The 21495-nt window shown below is 42.4% G+C and overlaps 1 protein-coding gene across 7 annotated transcripts in view; it reads left to right on the forward strand.

Annotated features, from left to right (window-relative positions):
• PHACTR4 (phosphatase and actin regulator 4) overlaps positions 1 to 21495 on the forward strand; it is a 118308-nt gene that overhangs the window by 39441 nt on the left and 57372 nt on the right. Inside the window, exons 2-3 of one of the 7 annotated variants that reach the window (XM_061596288.1) lie at positions 13338 to 13385; positions 16071 to 16153. The exons of 5 other annotated variants lie outside the window; for them this stretch is intronic. The gene's annotated coding sequence lies outside the window, so the exon portion shown is untranslated. The remainder of the gene's footprint in view (positions 1 to 13337; positions 13386 to 16070; positions 16154 to 21495) is intronic. One more of the 7 variants, XM_061596289.1, reaches the window with a different exon arrangement.

Genomic DNA, 21495 nt, shown 5'->3' on the forward strand with positions numbered 1-21495 from the left:
CAGGCAATAGTTAGTTAAGATGAACATTCCTCTGGATCTCTCCAGCCCTGTTTTTTGCCTTTCTTCAAGATGGCTGTAAGCTATCTCCAGGATCAGAAGCGGCATGCCTCTGAATGCCAGTTGTTGGGAGACGGTGGGAGAAGGGCTGTTGCCTTCGTGCCCTGTTGGAGGGCTCCTCATCAGCATCTGGTGGTCGCAGGATGCTGGACTAAGCAGCCCTTTGGTCTGATCCAGTATTGCTTACTGCTTGTACGGAGTCTGCATGCTCATCCTGCCCTGTTTTAAGACCCAGATGGTAGCAGAGTTTTTTGAATTCCTGGGGCTCTTCTTTTAGGAACCTTAAGGCATGCCAGTCTCATATTAATCTGTCTCCTGCCTTCTTCCTATGATCTCTATGCCTTTACACTGGGAGGCAAATAAGTAACTTATTTCTTTTAATGCCTGAGGACACTGAACCCCTGCCCCGCACGTTCTTTGCAGAAGTTCTTTTAAGAATCCCCACCTTCCTTTCATCTGCTATTCCTATAGTGAGCCTTCTAGGCTAAAGCCCCACCGGTTTCTCTGATGACAGTACCAGAAAAATAGCAGAAGCAGTCAGCCTGGTTCTGAAGATGCTATGTCAGTTGTTGGGTTGTCTTCCGCATTTTGGGGTTAACCATGTTCCAGCTGTTCTGTCACCTCCAGGTGTTGCATTATTCTGCAACTAGTGATAAGGCATCTCCTGTTGTGTAGGATTTCAGCCATGGACACGCCTGCTGCTGCTTTGCACGCACAAGGTACAATTCTGACTTGCAAAATACTTCACCATAGAAAAATTAATATTATATGCATTTATGCATGCCTGCTGTGCCCATCAGCAAATTAAGCTCTCCTTTTTGTTTGTTTTGGCTTTCCGGTGTTACAGTTCCTCATTAAGGATAGGGCAAAAAAAGAATTAATTGCTATTACTCCTTGCAGTGCTTTCCAGTAGGTCTGACATCCATCAGGTAAAGCTCGGTTGATCCAACCATGGCATTTCCAAAGGTTGTGCTAGAAATAGGTGTAGATAAAGACAGTGGCAGACAAAATGCTAAAACAACTTAGCCATGTAATTGTTTTTGGTAAATGCTTCCTGGAGTAAATATTACTTTAAAAGGTGCCAGAAATTCATCAAAGAGGATGCCAACTGGATCTCCTGGGGCAAAGCATTCCATACCTGGGTTGCTGGTGTTAGTCAAGCCATCAGTTTTAGCTACTGGGCTAAGTTCAAGGTTCTGGTTTTGATGTACAAAGCCCTATACAGCTTGGGACCAGGATACTTGAAAGATAATCTTACCCTGCATATACCCAGTTGATCACTGTGAGTGTTTTTTGAAGATTTAAAAAATATTTTAATATGTTTTTAAAGATGTTTTGTTTTAATATATTTTAAAGTCTGTTTTTTAAGATCTTTTAGAGTGTTTTTTGTTTGCTGCCCTGGGCTCCTGCTGGGAGGAAGGGCAGGTTATAAATCAATCAATCAATCATATATGCAATGAAAACAGGCTGGATGGCGGCTAGAGTGCAAGCGGCAAAAGTTGTGCTGTGAGGCTGATCTGGCACGAGTAAAACATCATAACCATGCCTACTGTGTGGTGGTGAAGAAGGCCCACTTTTCTGCCTCCATCACATCCTCAAGTAGTTGTCCAGTGGAGATTTTTCATATTGTCAGGGATCTGTTAACATCAACTCCAGGAAAGTTTTAGACTTTTGAAAGCCCACTGTGAATTGTTTGCAAGAAACTTAGAGGGTAAAGTTGCTTGCCTGTGTAGCAGTCTTCATGCCCCATCTACAGCAACTCTGACAGAGCAGGTTCGTAGTCTGGGGGTGCTCCTGGATCCATCTTTGTTGCTAGAGGCCCAGGTGATCTCAGTGGCTAGGAGTGCCTTTTACCAGCTTCGGCTGGTAAGATAGCTGTGGCCATTTCTGGCCCGAGATAGCCTGAGCACTCTTGTCCATGCACTGGTAACCTCCAACTTCTTGGAATCAGTTTCACTTGATACAGCCTGATGACATGGACAATGTGCTTGTGACAATGAGGCCAGCAATGTGTCCTCTTGACCCTTGTCCTTCTTGGCTTATTAAGGCTTGGCAAGAAAGTATGACTGAGTGGATTCAGGATGTGGTCAATGCGTCTTTGCAAGGGGGAGACGTCCCAGCCACCCTGAAAGAGGCGGTAATCCAACCACTCCTGAAAAAGCCCACCCTGGACCCACTGGTTTGTGACAAGTATCACCCAGTTGCAAATACTCCCTTTTTAGAGAAGGAGATTGAGAGGGTTGTGGTGCAGCATATACAAGTACTCTTGGATGAAACAGATTATCCAGACCCATTCCAATCTGGGTTCAGGCCTGGTTATGGGACTGAATCAGCCTTGGGCACCCTGATGGTTCAACCTTTATTTTATTTATTGGGAGAAGGACAGGGGAGTGCGACCCTGTTATTCTTACTTGATCTCTCAGTGGCTTTTGATACTATTAACCATGGTATCCTTCTGAGCTGACTTGGTGAGATAGGTATTGCACTGCTTTACACTGGTTCCGATCCTATCTGCAGGGTTGTTTTCAGGGGATAGCATTGGGTTATTGTCTTTTGGCCCCCTGGCAGTTGTGTTGTGGGGTGCTGCAAGATACTGTCTTGTCCCCAATGCTGTTTAACATCTATATGAAGCCCTTGGGAGTGATCATTAGGAGATTTGGGTGAGGTGTCGTATGTTGGTTATACCCAGCACTGTTTCTCTGTAACATCTGAATTGGGAGAGGCTAGGCAAGCCCTGAACCAGTGCCCGGACTTGGTGGTGGGCTGGATGAGGGCCAATAAACTGAGTCTGAATCCTAGCAAGACAGAGGTGATGGAGGTTGGTGGTTCCTGAGTTCGGATAGTTGGTCAATTGCTTGCTTTGGATGGGGTCATATTCCCTCTGACAGAGCAGGTTTGCAGTGTGGGGGGGCTCCTGGATCCATTTTTGTTGCCTAGAGGCCCAGATGATCTCAGTGGCTAGGAGTGCCTTTTACCAGCTTTGGTTGGTAAAACAGCTGTGGCTGTTTTTGGATCGGGATAGCCTGACCACTGTTGTCCATGCACTGGTAACCTCCAGGCTGGATTACTGTAATGCGCTCTATGTGGGGCTGCCCTTGAGGTTGGTCTAGAAATTGAAGCTGGTGCAAAATGCGGCAGCGCAACTGCTCACTAGGATGGGGTATTGCCAGCATGCTACCCTGCTGTTGAAATAATTGCACTGGCTGCACATTAGCTACCTCACCAAGTTTAAGGTTCTGGTTTTGGTGTACAAAGTCCTATGCAGCTTGGGATCAGGATACCTAAAAGATTGTCTTACTCCTTATGTACCCAGTTGATCTCTGTGCTCTGCAGGTGAGGGCCTCTGCAGATATCATCTTATGAGGAGGTCTGTTCCTCACAACATAGGAAGCGGACCTTTAGGTGTTGTGGCACCTACCCTTTGGACGTTCTTCTTTCAACAAACCTTTTAAGTAGAGACCTTATCCCAGTCTGCATCTGTGGTGGAATTGCTTTTTAAGATGTTTTAAAAGTTGTTTTTTAAATAGATTTTAAATTGCTTTTAGTGTTCCCCCCCCCCGCTCTGGGGTCCTTCTGGGAGGGAGGGTGGTATATAAATTAATTAAATAAATAATATATAAATAAGCAATCGTGTAAGGCAGCTTCCTATGTTCCTTGTTCCTTATGGCAGATGGAGGGTGAGTTGGGGTGCTGTAAAAGATTTCCATGGGTGTTCATGATGACAGAGGTGAGGTCACGCTTTAATTTTTAGCCTTCTGCTTAACTTGGTTGTCCACTTGGCCAGGCACTTTGGGCTGAAGTCCATGCTGATGCATGACAACTTGAAAAGCCTTTTACAGCTCTTGCCTCCAAAATCATTCCTTCTCCCTTTCTAGAGGTTTTTCAGGGGACACCACACCTGTCACTTGTTCGCCTAACCCTTTTTTTAGTTGCTAGGTTTAGAATTTGGGTAGGAGAACTTGTGATACCGCAAACAAAAAATGGAACCCCCCTCCCAAATACCTATACTCCATGTATTCAGTCCATATACAAAAAAAAGAAAGAAATGTAAAAGTAGATTACTTATCTTAGAACTCCCTAGTGAATGAGGTATTCACGTCAACTACAGGCTGCTAATACCTGTTGCTCCCTATAAGCTGGGACAAAGTCTAGAGAAGCCCACACAAAGGAGGACAACTTCTTCCCCCCACCCCCGGTTTACTCACTCTGTGTGAATTTTGTTCTTGTAGAGCTGCAAGTGCGAGATGGAAAGTGGGGAGGGGGGATGTAGAGGAAAAGCAAGTTGCTGGGAAGCATGGAAGATCTTATCTGGAGAAGGACAATGTTGTTTTTTTCCCCCATAATGCTGGAGTGCTGCATCTACCTGTTTTTTGGTCCCTGTTATCGCCTCTTGCCAGTTTCCTTTTTTCTGCAGAATGGCCTTGACATTGTAAGCAGCTGTTATTTCATTGTGTCAGAAGGGCTGGACCCGCATTATGCAGGATCTTTGTTGTCCTCCTACTCATTGCCAGCATGCTCGGCTGATTCTCATTAAATTGGGTTAGGCATCAAATTTCTGTATTTGGCTCCGGGGTTAATTTAAACAAGCAAAACCCTCTTGTCTTGTTTTACCAGGGTGGTCAGGAGAGCTGTTTAAAGTAGCATATTTAGAGTTTGGTTTTAAAAGTACAAGAGGAAGAATTTGGCCATGTGATTGCATGGCACAGGGCCACTTTCATAGTGGGGCCCAGACCTTCCTGCAGGAGGTTTGTGTGACCCCCATGTTACTGGCCTGTCATTGGACCACTTATTTCACCTGGCCTTTGGATTGGATTGATCTGTCTCCTGTTGCTTTCTAGTATCTTTAATTTTTTTTATGATGAAGTAGTTTTGCTATCATGTTTGTTTTCAGTCTGTCTTATGAAGAGAGGCTTCAGTGTTTGGGGATTTTTAGCTTAGGGGGGAAAAAGCAAGAAAGGTCTGGAGAAAGTGGAAAGGGAGATATTTTTATCATTCTTTCATAACACTGGACTCAGAGACATCCTGAATAGTGAATAGAAAAGCTGAATAGTGGGAAAATTCAGAACAGACCAAACTATGTGCTTTACATGGTACATATAGAATTTGCTACCATAAAATGTAGTGATGGAAATGTTAAAAAGGAGATTAGACAAATTCATGGAGGATGAAACTATCAATGGCTAATAGTCATGATGACTATACATTGCCTCCAATAGTGGAGGCAGCATTCTTCTGAATACCAGTTGCTGGGGAACATGAAAAGGAGCATGTTGTTGCATTCATGTTCTGCTTCTGGGTTTCCCATATGTATCTAGTTGGCCAGAGTGGAAATAGAATGCTGGACGAGATGGGCCTTTGGTCTGATCCAGCAGGACTCTACTTACGTTTTTATTGTTTTGTAACTGCATTTTATTAATTGATAAAGTAATTTTATAAACTTTGTAGATCTATGGGTTGCTGAAAACCAGTTATCAACATACTAATATAAATAAATAAATTAGCAAGGTGTGTGCGAAGCCAGTATTTCTCAAACATTTTCAGTTATTGGTGGTGGGGCACTTCTCAACTTTCTCCTATTTTTCAGATCTCGCCACCAAAGTGCTTAATTCATTCACCTGGAAAATAGCTGTGAGGAAGCATGGTGGTGAAGTGGTGCAAGCCCCTCCCCTCTGCCATATAAATAGCAGTTATGAACTACGCACTGTACACAAGCACCTGATTATGCAAAGACTGAATTCACCTGATTTCTTCCCTTTTAAAGGAAAGAGAAAAGATGGGGCAGAATCATGCAAACTCGGCCAGCGTCTGATCAGGCCTGGTTCTCACTGCGTGCTATCTCAGTGCAGTGCAGTGGAGGAGTTCATAGAGCTGTCTACCATTCTATTCCAGTGCCTCTTCAGTGAGTATATAGGAACACAGAAAGCTGCCTTGGGGTGCTTCTAGATGGTTTATTGTAAAATTAGTGCTGTACTGTTCAGGTGGGCAAGTAGGGCACTGCCCCACCAAGCTCAGTCTGCCCCCAGCCAGCCCCCAACTGCCTACCTCCTTTCTTACAGCTGCTTCAGGAGGTGGCACTGAGTCTTCTTCCTTAGTCCCTCTGTTACTCTTGTAGAACTCAGAAGGGAGGAGGATGGGTGTACAACTAGGATTAGTTGGCTCTGCCTCTTTTTGGCTGTAGCTCCACCAGCCATTTGCTCACCCTACTGGTGGCCTCCCTGCCTTCCACTCCCAGAGTGCACTAGCCTCCATTGGCACTGTCCACATAACTATCAAAATGCCAGCCTGCACTTTTTTCATTTAATCTGGATTTCTTCTTACTGCAGAAAATTTGTTAAGTAAAAATAAACTGTTATACATCTGCAGTCACAGAGGCTCCTTAGCATGCAGTTTGTCCCATTTGTGGTCAAGTTTTGATGGTTGGACCCTATTGCCACTCCCCTGCCTCCATTTGCTCCTCGCCTGAGCACAACATAGCCATTTTGTTTCCAGCAGCCCAAACAAGAGGATGGGCTGATGGCTACATGCTGAAGGCATATTTGAATTTCAACAACCCAGATTGGAGGAGCAATTCTCTCAAGATATCAACAAATGTGGGGATTACTTTAGAGACTGTAAGCATAGTAAGTACATTTGGACTTTAAAATAAATAAATACAGAGGTCTTGTGCAAGACCTTTGTGTCAGAAATTCAGTGTAGCTAAATGTCAGACTCGTGAGTTTTGCAGTCTGCACAAAAGCACAAGCCTCCATCTTGCTCATAGTGAAACAGGATAACTAGGGACTAGTAGAATTTGCTCCTGTGCGCTTCTGTTTTTAAAGGTTGCACATACACAAGTACAGAAATATCTGCATGCATGCCCAGAATGGGAATAGGTAAAGTGAGGATAGAGGATTAGTGACCAAGGAGAAATATTCCTTCAAGGACTCCCTGCTGGCGTGGATGGGAAATGCTGGAATACCTATGAAATACTTAAGACTAAAAGAACAGAGTGTAGGGATGGTTGTGTACCAATTGTACACACAGAAACGCTTTTTAACAATAATTTTAACAATCCAAAAATGGTCCCCATCTGGAAGCCTCCTTATACCAGGTCAGGCTATTTGCCCGTCTAGGCCACTATTGCCTCTTTGACTGGTAGCAGCTCTTCAACAGAGTGTGTTCACATTATCTGCTACCTTATCCTTTTAACTAGAGAGTCTATGGATTGAATCTGAGACCTTCTGTCTGCAAAGCATGCTCTCTCTCTCTACCCCCCTCTCTCCCCATCTGGGTGGAGCGCCCCCATCTCCCCACCCCCAAATATGAACTGACTTTTTTGCACTGACTGTGTCATGTTTCTCATCAGTGCTTGAATTATGGAGGGGAAAGGTAGACGGTCCCGTTAATGAAATCTATAAGCTCCAATCTCTGGCTCCCTAGTTTTTGTCAAATATGCCGCTTGTAGCCTTCTCAAAACGGTAGCTGAGGGGATCTCAAAGATAATCTTAACAGGCATTTCACCTCCTACCTATTCAGAATTCTCTTCTTTCATAGAATAGTTGAGTTGGAAGGGGCCAATAAGGTCATCAAGTCCAACCTCCTGTTCATTGCAGGAATTCAATGTTTAGTAACATGGATAAATTGGTGGCTGCCCTGGGCATCAAGGGATAGGAACTAAGCAGTTCCCTCCACTAGCTACTGCTTACAGAGTTCCTGATTATGGTTATTGTCAGTGGATAATGTCCAGAACCCAACTACTTGTGATTACTCTGCATGGATCACACAATGCTGCAACCCACAAATATAGCCCCTAAGCACTGAAGTCTGGGGAAGAGCCGTAGCTCAGTGACAGAGCATCTACTTTGCATGCAGAAGGTCCCATGCTCAATCCCTGGCATCTCCAGGTAAGGCTGCGAATGTCCCCTGTGTGAAACCCTAGAGAGCTGCTGCCAATCAGTATTGAAAATACTGCATTAGATGGGCCCACGGTCTAACTCAATATAAGGCAGCTTCCTGTGTTCCCAAGCCCATTTGCTGCCACTTGCCTTCAGAAGGATGTGGCAAGGACACATAATTAAAGACAATGATGTCTTGGGACCAGGCTACATATTACCTAATCTGCATAAGTTCTAAAGATGTGGAGTTTTCGTGGAAGAAGAAGAGCTACATGTTATAGTGGAACTTGGCAGTCAGCATGGGGAAGTGGCTTGGGACACTAATCGAGTAACAAGATTCACTCTGAGATGGCACAACTTAGTAATTTTCATAATTCTTGGGCAGATGTACTGTTGGGCTTGTAGTAACCTGAATTGGAAAGCTGTTAAACTGGAAGGGTTTCTTTTGCGCTGCTCTTGTCTTTGGGCAAGTATTTATTCATAAATTGTTTCAAAAGGTATATTGGTGCAATACGTAAGGAGGTCAAACCTGTAATTATGGTTAGATTTATGCTACTGGTAAAGCCTAGCAGAAAGCACCTGTGACAAATAAGTGAACTACTGTGGAACTCTAGTAAGTTTTAGTGATCAGAATGAAAAGTGAAAAGCATTTTTGTCCCTGAATTTCTCTCTTCAAAACGAAAAGGTTTAACCAATTTTTCTTTGAAAGTTCTTTTCAGCTGCTGATTGATGGTAGCCAAAGTCTTCCCGAAGCGATCAGCTGCAGAGTTTGTGTATGCTGAACTTGCTTCGCATTTTAATAAGCAGCTTTTAGTATAGTTAGAAAGTAACACGGGGCAGGTGCTTGTAAATGCTGGTTGTTTCCCAAAAGCTAAACCAAAGAGCTTTTATTCAATTTTATGTAGCTAAGCCAAAAGAGAAAATACTGTTAGGGTTGGGAACATGGAAAGCTGCCTTAAGCTGAATCAGACCCTTGGACCATCTCAGCTCAGTATCGTCTACATTGACCAGCAGCAAGGTTCTCCAAGATTTCAGATAGGAGACATTCCCAGTCCTAGCTGGAAATGCTGGGGATTGAACCCAAGACTTTTTGCATGTTTATGTGATTCATTTTAATCCTTAGTGTAACTTATAATATATTGTCATTTTATGAGGCCAACCATAGTTTATGTTTGTTGGGTTTATTTTGTATTTTTCTTATTGAGGTGAATTCAGCCAATCACTTTGAATACTTACTGGTCCAATCTGACTTGGATATAATTATTCTGTCTCTATTTGACTGTCACTTCCTGGCATTGACAGATGAAAGCTATACAGCTTGTTAAAAAGAGTAAAATTTAGAAATCTCTTTACCCTTGCGGAAGCATTGAAATACGGTATTTCCACTATGAATTTACTTCTAGACAAAAGGATACATATGTACACATTTAATTATATGCACCTCCAGCAAATACCATGTGAGTTTTTAAAGCTGGTCTGAATGATCAGTTTGGGTACTCCCATTTCTATGGCCTGAATTTAAAGTCACCAAATGACATCACTTTTCTGTATTTCACACTTGTGTAATTTCAAGCTACCCTTCTAAAAGTAGTTGGGCTTTTCTCCAGCTCACCATTCTTTATGCCTTCCTTTGGGCTTGTTTTTACCTCCTATTATGTGCTTGCCATGCTATCAGGAGAAGCATAAGAGCTTGTGGCATCTCAGCTGGGCATCCTTGTTGTTCTGAAGCTCATGAATGCTATCAAAATATTTACCTATACTTTATCTGGGTTGAATTGATGGCAGAGGTCTATAAGACAATATGCAGGACTGGCACTCCTGCACTCTGCAAAGGTTACATATTTATCTCAATGAACTCAAGAAGAATTGTGTGTGGTGGCCATCAGAGCTCTCTAGTGTGAGTTAACCCAAAGTGAATCGGGTTCACTTTCATACTGAATGGCTGGTTGCTGTTCAGCTATTCTGATGGATTTTAGGATTTATTGGGCTACAGAAGTTGTATGTAGGTATTTGGGTCTTTAGATTCACCCATTAGGTGACCTTGGGCCAGTTGCCAACTCTCAGCCTAACCTACCTCATAGGGTTGTTGTGAGGATAAAATAAGGAGGGGGGAGGACTATGTATGCCACCTTGAGCTTCTTGGATGAAAGGTGAGTTATTAATGCAACAACTAACAATTAATTAATGAAGATGTGTGCTATCAGTGAAATCAATGTCTCCAAACCTGGATCTTTCATGATACTGATGGGTCTTGAGCTTGATGTTTCTTTTTTTTGGGGGGGGGGAAAGCAATTTTGTCTCTGTTGTATAACTAAAAGGGAATGTTTTCTCTGCCAATTTTGATGGGAAATATGAAATATGGCATTTTTTTTAAAAAATGAAACGCCTAGTACTTTCTTTTTTCTAAATTTAAAGTTGTCATGCCCTTTTCCTTTGGGATCTTCTAAAAAACAAAATGAAAAAATTATTTATTTATAAAACTGTTTGTATACCACTATTTTGTTAAAAACAATAAAGTGGTTTACAACACATTAAAAAACCCCAACCAATCATAGAATAAAAACATTATAAATACAATGAAAACAAATATCAACTGTTGTGAAAAAAGCATCTTCTTAATTGCCTGCATAAGCCTGGTGGAACAGGAAGATTTTCCCAGGCGCTTAAAAGTTAAAACAGAAGATGCCTGCTTAAACTCTGTTGGCAGAGCATTCCAGAGAACTGGGCCAATGACACTGAAGGCTCAATTTTGTGTCTGTGTTAAATGAGCCTTGCCAACTTGGGGGACTACCAAAACTGCTCCTGCAGTTGTTATGTTCATCATTGAGCTTTTTCAAGAAAAAAATTCCATTGAGCTTTTGAAATGTTAGCGATTGCATGAAATTGTACAGATTATCAACATTTTTTAGAAACTTCCTCAAATGGGGGGAGGGGAGAACAAGTGAGGGGAAATGACTGCAGAAGTGGTGTCTTCTACGGGGAAATAAGCACAAGTGCTGTATTCCCATGTTGCATTTTAGAAACTACTTAAGACATCAGGGTAGTCAAGGTGGTGCCCTCCAGATGATGATGTCCTACAGCTCCTATCATCCTTTTTTAAAAAAATATTTTTATTACATTTTATTTAATACAAGAAAATAAGCAATCAGTATAACAATATAACTGATCTGCTGAACCAACCTTAACCAACACAAAATATATAGCCCAAGGATAAAGAATTACAAACACAAATATAGACCCTGTTAAATACAAAAAGCAAATGAAAATTTCAGTATATCCATCAAAACTGCAGGAAAGCATTGTTGCTAATTATTATTAATATTTAAAATAAAGTTCTACCATACTACATAGAATATCTGCAGATGTTTCGATTCTTATATTATGCGTAATCTTTTCCGATACTGCGATATTCCTTATGTTTCTAAATCAAATAGAAACATTCAAATCTTTCATTGCTTTTCAGTGTTGTGCAAGTGAAAGTCTTGCCACAGTCAATAAAAAGATCAGAAGCTCTTTGGCTTTAATATCTCTATTTATGTCTTCAAATAAAGATAAAAGTGATAATTGTGATGAGCATTGGCCTTGCTGGCTGGGACTGAAGTCCAACCACATCTGGAAGGCACCATATTGGCTGCCCCTGCTTTAAGCCTTCAGGTGTGTGCCTTTGAATCTTGTAAAATGAATATGGAAAGTAGACATTAATTTGTCAGAGATGGGGAACCTGTGGCCCTCCATATGTTGTTGGATTCTAACTCCCATCATCCCCAGCCAGCATGGCCAACAATCAGGGATGATGGAAGTTGCAGTTCAGCAATATTTGAAGGGATGCAGGTTTTCCATCCCTGGTCTCCCAAAATACAAAAGCCAGCAGAAAATCCAACACATAGGTTTAAAACTCTTCAAAGTGGGCATTTGCAAAGGAGGGAGGGTGAGGGGAGAACCTGATGGAACAGAGCAAAACTATTTAAGAATGTTCAGAATGCTGTTTGCTTCTACCTCTCCCTGCCTTGAGCTCTCTCCAGGAATGTTTATAAATCCAGTAATGATGCATTCATCTGACAATGTGAATGTTTTTATCTCTCCAGTTTGGATCTTCTATCTAATCTGTGGGGTCCCTCTTGCCGAGATGGTCATAAAGCAATTGCCCCATTGTTGCTCATCTTGAACTGACAGTTCAGGACTTGGAGAAAAGATTCTCCCACGTTGACTTCTGATGTGATTGGTTCATGGACTGTGAATGTTTGAGTCACTGAATAGTTTGTGTTGCAATAGCTGAGGCAAAGAATGTCAGTCAGTCCATATAGAATACCTCAGTAGTATCCTGTGGGCCTCCAGATGGCTCCAAGAGCCTCAAAGCAGCCAATGCATGAAATGCAATTAATGTTGACTAAGTTGCTGTGGCTATTAATGGCAAGATTTTTGCTGAGAACGGACCTGTTGCTTCCGGTTCTTGTTCATACTTGTCTTTTTTGTTTTGTTTTATTTTTTGCAAGTAGCTAAACTTTGCCTAATGGCTGATCCTGCCTTTAGGCATAGGTAGGCAGCTGGCTAGGGCAGCACTTCACACCTAGCAGTGTTGGGTGCAGAGCATGAGCAATCATTTGGGGCAATGGCCAACCTCAGCAGGCCTGGAATATATGTGGGGGTTTTATCCTGAAGTACCAGATATTGGCCAGAATACCGGAAAGAATCCCTACTACTGGATTCTAGGAATCTACATAACACTGAGTCAGGCCATGACTCCATTTAGCTCGGTATTGTCTACACTAACTGAAAGCGGCTCTCCAAGATTTCAGACAAGGAGTCCCTCCCAGCTCTACCTGGAGATACCGGGGATTGAACCTGGGACTTTCTCCATGCAAAGCAGATGTGCTACCACTGAGCTGTGGCCATTCCTAAGCATACAGATGGATGGTGAAACACAAAGAATGATTATTTTCCATACAAATCTCTCATCTGTCTCTACAGGTAGATGGAACGGTTTTCCAAAATCCCACACCAGGGATACTTTTAGCAGGGCTTCTCTGCCTATCCTTGGGGATGGGTGGAGTCATATGGGAAATAACTGTGCTTTGGAGATCTGCATCAGTCAGTACATCTAAAATTATCCAGTGGTAAGGGCTCTTGTTGAATATTCAGTTGGGGTGGGGGATAGCAGAGCTTGTTTTTTTGTGGCCCTATACTTTGAAAGAAACCATCCAAGGAAGACTGGCAGAATATAACCCTGAAGACCTCCCACAAGAAATAAAAAACTCTTTTTTAATTTACAAAACCATTCAGAAAACGTTTTGTAACTTTCCATAGGCTGTGATTATTGCTATTTAAATGCCAGCTCTCTGTTTATAGTGGAAATGTTGTTTGGACTGTATTTTAAATTATGTTTATTCATTTTACTGATGTTTTGAGATGCTGAATTGATGATTAACTGCCTCAGGCATCTTGAACAACTTTATGGTAAGGCATAAATTCAATTTTATCTCTCAGTGGATTCAATGGTGTTGTGAAGAACACTTGCATGAGCTTCAGATTAGCAAAGGTTAAAGTTTCCATATAATTGGATTTTCCTTTTTTTTAGAAAGTATGAGGCACTAACATTCCCCCCTCCCTCGAATACATAAATGTTCCATCTTTCCCTATTAATCAGGACTGCCCTCTGTTTTTCATTATCTCTTGTCTGTGCTGAAACAGTGCCCTTATACTTGCCTTTTGGAAATATGTTATTTAAAAATATTGTCAGTGCTGATATGTGTGCACTTGAGTTCTTCAGGATTTAGTAATCTTCTAGGACTAGTGGGAGGCACATGCTTTTTGACTCTAGTGCACATGCATTTTGACTCTAGTGCACATGCATGTAAAAGCATCTGCATGGATGCAAAATGCCACTGCTTTGCTTCATATGAAGGTGCTTTATACTGAGTCAGACCGTTGGCCTGCCTAGCCTACTATTTCTCTACTCCAGGGGTTCTTAACCTGGGGTTCATGATTGGGCTTCAGGGAGTCTGTGAACTAGGTGTGCAAAAAACAAAAACAGTGCAATCAAATAAATTGCATCTATTTATTTATGTTGGTCCATGGCTTTCATTAGATTCTCAAAGGGGCCTGTGATGCAAAAAAGGTTACTCTAATTGACAGTGCCAAAATCTCAGGCAAATCTCTTTCCTATCACCCACTATCTGATACTTCTAGTTGGAGGGGGCAGGGGTTCAACATGGGCTCTTCTGTATGCAAAACATGTACTCTACTACAGTGCTATGGTGGAGAAGGGCCGTAGCTTAGTGGCAGAGCATCTGCCTTGCATGCAGATGATCCCAGGCTCAATCCCCGGCATCTCCAGGTAGGGCTAAGGGAGAATCCTGTCTAAAATCCTGGAGAGCCTCTGCCAGTCAGTGTAGACAATACTGAGCTAGATGGACCAGTGGTTTGACTCAATATAAAGGCAGTGTCCTATGTTCCTATATCTTTCTCTACCACTCAGTTCCTTCCCCATAATTGCCTATCCACATAAAAATAATAAAAACTTAATAAAAACATATTATTTAAATAAATAAATGTATTAATGTGTCTAATGCTTTGTGTAGATCATGAGAAACTATGGAATGCTTTAAAAGATATGGGGCTGCCACAGCATCTGATTGTCCTGATACGCAACCTGTACCCTGGACAAGAGGTTACTGTAAGGACATAATATGGAGAAACTGATTGGTTCCCCATAGGAAAGGGTGTGAGACAGGGGTGTATTTTATCACCCTACTTGTTTAATCTATATGCAGAACATACTATACGGAAAGCAGGTTTGGACCAAGATGAAGGAGGTGTGAAAATTGGAGGAAGAAATATCAATAATTTAAGATATGCAGACGATACCATACTCTTAGCAGAAACCAGTAATGATTTGAAATGAATGCTGATGAAAATTAAAGAGGAAAGCAAAAATCAGGACTACAGCTGAATGTCAAGAAGACTAAATTAATGACAACAGAAGATTTATGTAACTTTAAAGTTGACAACGAGGACATTGAACTTGTCCAGGATTATCAATACCTTAGGACTGGGGAGGGCAGCTATGAGAGAACTAGAAAAGGTCCTCAAATGCAAAGATGTATCACTGAACACTAAAGTCAGGATCATTCAGACCATGGTATTCCCGATCTGTATGTATGGATGTGAAAGTTGGACAGTGAAAAAAGCAGATAAGAGAAAAATCGACTCCTTTGAAATGTGGTGTTGGAGGAGAGCTTTGCGCATACCATGGACTGCAAAAAAGACAAATATCACTAGAAGCTAAAATGATGAAACAGAGGTTATCATACTTTGGACACATCATGAGAAGACATGATTGCCTAGAAAAGACAATAATGGTGGGGAAAACAGAAGGGAGTAGAAAAAGAGGAAAACCAAACAAGAGATTGATTGATTCTGTGAAGAAAGCCACAGACCTGAATTTACAAGTTTTGAACAGTGTGGTTCAAAATAGATGCTCTTGGAGGTCACTGATTAATAGGGCTGCCCTAAGTTGTAATCGACTTGAAGGCACATAACACAACAAAGGTTCTAAGCAAACCAAATAAGCATGTCTTTGGTGCATTCCCTCAGTTTGTTCAATATTTTAATACTTTATTTTTAGATATCTTTGTTGTGCATTTCACAGCATTTGTGCACAATTTGCATGCACAGTTAGTTATCCCTAAGCAAGGATTATAAATGTGAGTGCAGGATCTCTAAATCTGTATTTATTCATGCCATATATAAACACATAAAAGCAAATTTCTTTCCAGTAAGCTGACAGAACTGTTAAAAATTTAAGAATAATTTAAACGTTCTAAAAACATGAAATTGAAAAGTGCTAGAATAGTTTATGTAGGGAGGTGGAGATTCTTTTTGTTCCCTGAATCTAATAAAGTGCATCAATTTTGCTATTAAAGCAAACTCCTATGCGTTATCATACCATTCCTTAACAGATAGTACACATGACAGGGACATAACAACTTTGTGCTAAGGAGGACCAATTTTACTGAACATCGTAAAAAAGGGGAGGGGTAATTGCCAAATGCAAGCTGTGGCTTCACAATATTTTGATAGTAGAAATGATTATGTATAAGATAAAAACTGGGCTGATTGCTATATTTAAATATTTTATAGGAAAATAGTTTCTTATTCATCAAGAAACTTGCTTAACTTCAAGCGCTTGACTACGACTTTCTTGTTCCAGCAGGCATTTTAAGGTAGTGTTCAGTTTTATGATAAATTTTGTTTTTTGTATGCTGTTTAGAAATGCTAATAATTAAGTAGTATATAAGTGTCTAAAAGAAATAAAAGAGTTTTGACATATCGCAGGGAGAGAAGAACCTTCAGCAGTAGTGGGTTCAGGCAGGAAAAACAGGGTTTTTACAATAAGTCTCCTGTTTTTTAATAAGTCTTCCTGTTGGAAGGCATGGGCTTTCTCTGCTTTACATGCAGACTCTAATTGCCACACCTGGTAGCAGCTTGGTGGTGGTTGCCTTCCGTAATCGTGCATGGCTTGACTTGTTTGAGCAATTTGGTTTTGTTTGCTCTGTAGGTATACCTTGATTGCTCTTAAAATATGGTGGTTCACATTGTGAACTGGGGTATGAGGGGTGTCTGCCTTGATATGTGGAGGTCCCTGAATGAGTAGTCACTGGACTTTGGCCACTGAATCCCAGCTCTTGAGTGTATGCTTAAGATTAAGAATGTGTATCTCAGTTAGACTCAGTGACCCTTTGAAGTCATAAATGCTTAGTACAAACTGCCCTTGCCTCTTAAGGCCCTTCCTTCTAGGAAAGTTGGTCCGTATACAGATTCCTGCTTCCTCTTGCTTCTTGTGTCTAGCAAGGCCAATGGCTATAAATACCTTGTCTTAATAATGGGTGGTTCAGAATAGCTGCAAATTAGCTTTAACTTTACGAAGGTATTTATTGTATTAATGACTTAAAATTGCCTGAAATATTTAGACCTCTGGTGAAGGCAGTGATGAAAAACACTTTTACTGAGTAAAGGAGGTATTTTAACCCACTTCCTAGTGGAATTTCAGGCCTAAAGGCAGGAGTAAGCATCCACAAAGGGCTGCGAGAGTAAGGATTCACAAACTCTGCCTGCATTATGGTGTGGTGTGTATGTGTGTGTGCACATTACAAAGCATTGGTGGAATATCTAATGTAAGTTGGCAGTTGCATACTGAATAAAGCGTGTAGAGAGTGATGACATTTTCCCTATGATTAGGTTGCAGTTTAAAAGGACTGTAAAAGGACACAGCCTCACTTTGTTCTAGAGAAAAATCTCTATCCTTGTGGTTGGCCCATCAGCAATTATCAATGTTATATTCTAGGCAAGCATTTATAGCCAAAGTGTAGTCTTTGTTCTGTGTCTTACCTAGTTTGGGCACCATCCCTTCATCTTGCTCTGTAATGGCTTTTTTTTTTTTAAGTGGAAGGGAAGGAATGCAAAGTCTTCTGTGTGTTCTATTGAGTGGCGCTGCTTTTCAAGGGGGAAGGAGTATGGCAAAGTGGGCATTTGATGATCTGTACTATGTATCTTTTGTTTGGGATTGCAAGTGTCATCCTTGCTTTTCTGGTTCTGTAGTTGAACGGGAACCAATGGTTTGCTTTATAAATTGCTTTTTGAAGAAAATACTGCATGTTTCTCTCCTGAAATGAAGGCTTAGGGAAAGTAATCCAATAACGTGCTTATGGTGGCACAACTCTCTGAATTCCAGCCCTGTTCCTGTGTTACGTGTGGCCTCTGGACAGTCCGGTGCAGCCTGCAATAGCCGAGTATTCCCAGTAAGTTCAAGGTGGGAAGCCTCACTTAAACTGAGCAATTTACCTGGATGACTTAAAGGTGCAGCCTATCTTTTCCCTCTGGCGTCTGACAGCTAGCAACATCTTATCTTGTTTGTCCTTACAACACTTTTTTTTTGAGGGAGATCATAGTCATTCTGACCTCACTTATTAGAACATGATACATGTCGCTTCATCCCCATGACCAAGCTGAAGTACTATTTTGCCGTGGACACCGTCTATGTGGACAAAAAGCTGGGGTTGCTCTGTTCCCTTCCTGCACCAGGACTGGAAGGTGCAGTACCTGCAAAGACATCCCAGTGGCACCACGCTTTGATGTCAACGCATTCATGTAAGGACTAGTAGGCATTGTCAAAAAATTAGGAAAGGGCTGATTGTTATTGTATTATTATTGAAAGATGTTGCTGTTGCTTTTTTAACAATGTTAATATTGTGTTGCTTAAATTTTTGTAAACTGTATTGTTCTTTTCTGATGTGTATTTTGTATTTGTGTTTCTTTTTTGTGAGCCACCTTGAGGGCCTTTTTGGCCAAAAGGCTGCATAGAAAGAAACAGTAACACAACACACAACACAACAGAACAATGGGATCATGGTTGGCCCCTCAGTAAATCTGTGCCACAGCACAGTTTTGAACCCAGGTCTTCCTGATCATAGTTCAGTGATCTCTCCACAACACAACTAGCTTTATCAAAGTTTGCTAAGGGGTTTTGAAGGTTGGCTGCTGCTGCAGAGAATCCCGTTCCGTGCCCGGTACTTCCGGGCAAAGGGGCGAGTTTGTGGCCACAGCCGAAGCTCAGGCCACCATCGGGCGTGCACGCGGCGCGCCGGCGCACCATCGTGACACACAGGAAGGAGGCGGGGTGGCTGAAGGCCATTTAAGGCCGCTCTGCCAGCCTCCCGCCCTCCTTTGACTTTTGGCGGCTGAGGCTTTGTGGCGGCGGCTGCTGCGCGGCGTGGGGGCCTCCCGGCGCGGGCGAGGCCTTCCGGCCGCGGCGGAGCCTTTGGTGAGCCGGCCTTTGGCGGCTGAGGCTTTGTGGCGGCGGCTGCTGCGCGGCGCGGGGAGCCTCCTGGCGCGGGCGAGGCCTTCCGGCCGCGGCGGGGCCTTTGGTGAGCCGGCCTTGCGGGGGCAGCGGCGGCGGCGGGACGCGGGGGGCCTTCTGGCCGCGATGGGCCGGCCTTGCGGCTGCGACGAGACACATGAGGACTTCCAGCGGCGGCGAGGCGCGGGAGGACTTTCAGCCGCGGCGCGGTGGTGTAAGGAAGATTTATGGTTGCATTCCTAAGCACACTTAGATAATAAATAAGGCCCACTGAATACGGGGAGAATTACTTCTAAGTAGCATAGAAAGGATCAGCCTGCTTATGCTATTCTTCTCAGTTGCACTCGGTAGAATAAGATCTAAACTAGTGCTTTGTTGTTTGATTTTTAATCATGCAATGAGTGCCTGCCAGGGACCTTTACCAGCTTCTTTTTAATTACTTGGTTGGCTTCTTGGTTTATCTTCCCAGTTACCATCAAGAGGTCTTTTTCAGCCCTTGCACTCGGTAAAATAAGATCTAAACTAGTGCTTTGTTGTTTGATTGTTAATCAGGCAATGAGTGCCAGCCAGGGACATTTACCAGCTTCTTTTTAATTACTTGGTTGGCTTCTTGGTTTATCTTGAAAGCACCATCCTGTGCATCAGTGAGAATTTCAAGCATGGCAACGAGGTTAATAAAGATTTTGGCCCCCAAACTACTTGATTAGTCCTGTTGATTCTCTGTGGCTGTTCATAAAAAGGCAGCTGCTTCATTATCCTGATCTACCCATGGAATTATAAAGAGTAAGCTAGCATTTAATCCATGTTTTTCAAAGTATCCTAGCAGGAGGATATGTTAATATGCAGTGGAGATGGAAAATGCATCTGAAGTTTAAATGAGTCAGAACTGCAGATCCCTGGATAGTGGGAATTCAGGTGGTTGATTTTTTGTTTGAACATCGAAACCATTCAGTACAATTTAGTTGAGTGTTTTTGTTTAAAAAACAGCTGCTTATTTTTGTTGTCAATCATTTAATTCCTATTTAATTCACTGCACAGAATGGTGAATCAATGTGATACAATGGGTGACAATACTGTTTAAAAAGGGATTCAGCTGAAGAACCAAACTGAGGTATCACAACAGTTTACGAAAATGAAAAGCTAGGTGATCTTATGATTATAAGTCAGCCTTCCCTAACCTGGTTTCCTCCAGAGCTTAGCAGCCATGGCTTAAGAACATAAGAAGAACCTGCTGGATCAGGCCAGTGGCCCATCTAGTCCAGCATCTTGTTCTCACAGTGGCCAACCAGGTGCCTGGGGGAAGCCCGCAAGCAGGACCCAAGTGCAGGAACACTCTCCTCTCCTGAGGCTTCCGGCAGCTGGTTTTCAGAAGCATACTGCCTCTGACTAGGGTGGCAGAGCACAGACATCATGGCTAGTAGCCATTGATAGCCCTGTCCTCCATGAATTTGTCTAATCCTCTTTTAAATTTAATCCTCCTTTAAATTTCAGCCTCCTGCTGCCTGTGGCCGCCACTTCTTTTGCAGAATAACCTAGAAAGATGCTCTGTCATAACGTAGCGGCCATTTGGATTGGAGCAATGCAATGTAATTACAAAGAGCAGGGGCTTTTTGAGGAGGGTGGGGGGCAGCTGGAGACAGAAGGGAGGCGGCAGGAGCCTGTAGGGACCCCAGTTAGTGCTGCAACCTCACCTCCAAAACTACCTCAACTCCAAAATGCAAAGGGAACTCATCCCCCCTTTTTTTCACTGTTAAGCTTCTCCCCCCCCCCCAAATACGTTCTTCAAACCCAGGTAAAAATATATGAACCTTTCCATCAGTTAAGTCCCATAAACCTCTGTCCTAAAACCCATTTAATCTGTGATATTCTGAGTAAACACACATAGGATTCTGCTGTATGTGTGCAATCACATGCACCCTTCCAGGGGAAGAAGTAACGAGACACTCAGGGATTTTCTCATAAGTAAGTATGCATAGAATTGGTCCAATTCATATTTCTCTGAGTAAATTATTTAAACATAATGGAATTAATCACGTGCAGGCTGCACATTTGCTTGCATCTTCACTTTAGCTAGTTTACAAACTGGTCTGTAGATAAGGTGCCCACCTTTTTACAGGCCTCTAGTCCTGTGCCTTTAAGGGTCATTTGATCTGCAGACATTAGAAGATGACATTGCTTAACTCCATGCCATCTAATAACTGCTGAATACGAACCTGCTATTAAAGGCACAACAACAAGCCAGAAGGATATGTGGGGCCAGGGCAGCCCCCAGCAGAGGCTGTCGGAAAAAGTGTCCCTTCCCAGCTACGCTCGAGGGCTATGGACCTTGCTTGCAGACTGCCCAGTTATGGGGGGACTCATTTTATGATGAGGTTTTTCTTTATTATGCGGTTTTCCGGATCCTATGGACGCACTGGTCCAGGGGACAATTGATGAAGACATACAGTTGGGCAGGGTTATCAAAGTTTGCTAAGGGGTTTTGAAGGTTGGCTGCTGCTGCAGAGAAACCTGCTGTTGCTCTGTTGATGTGCATTGACCACATTTAACCTTGCTGCTGCTATGAAATAAATTTGCTTATTCTTTAGATCTGAAATTAAACCTCTTTATTTTAGATGATAATGGAAATTCTATCCTATAGTTCTGCATTTGTGGAAGACTACTCTATCAGTGGTTCCTAAAGTCTGATACTTGTCCTTTCTTATGAGGCTT

This window comes from Rhineura floridana, chromosome 15 (genome assembly GCF_030035675.1).
Source record: "Rhineura floridana isolate rRhiFlo1 chromosome 15, rRhiFlo1.hap2, whole genome shotgun sequence".
Lineage (NCBI taxonomy): Eukaryota > Metazoa > Chordata > Lepidosauria > Squamata > Rhineuridae > Rhineura > Rhineura floridana.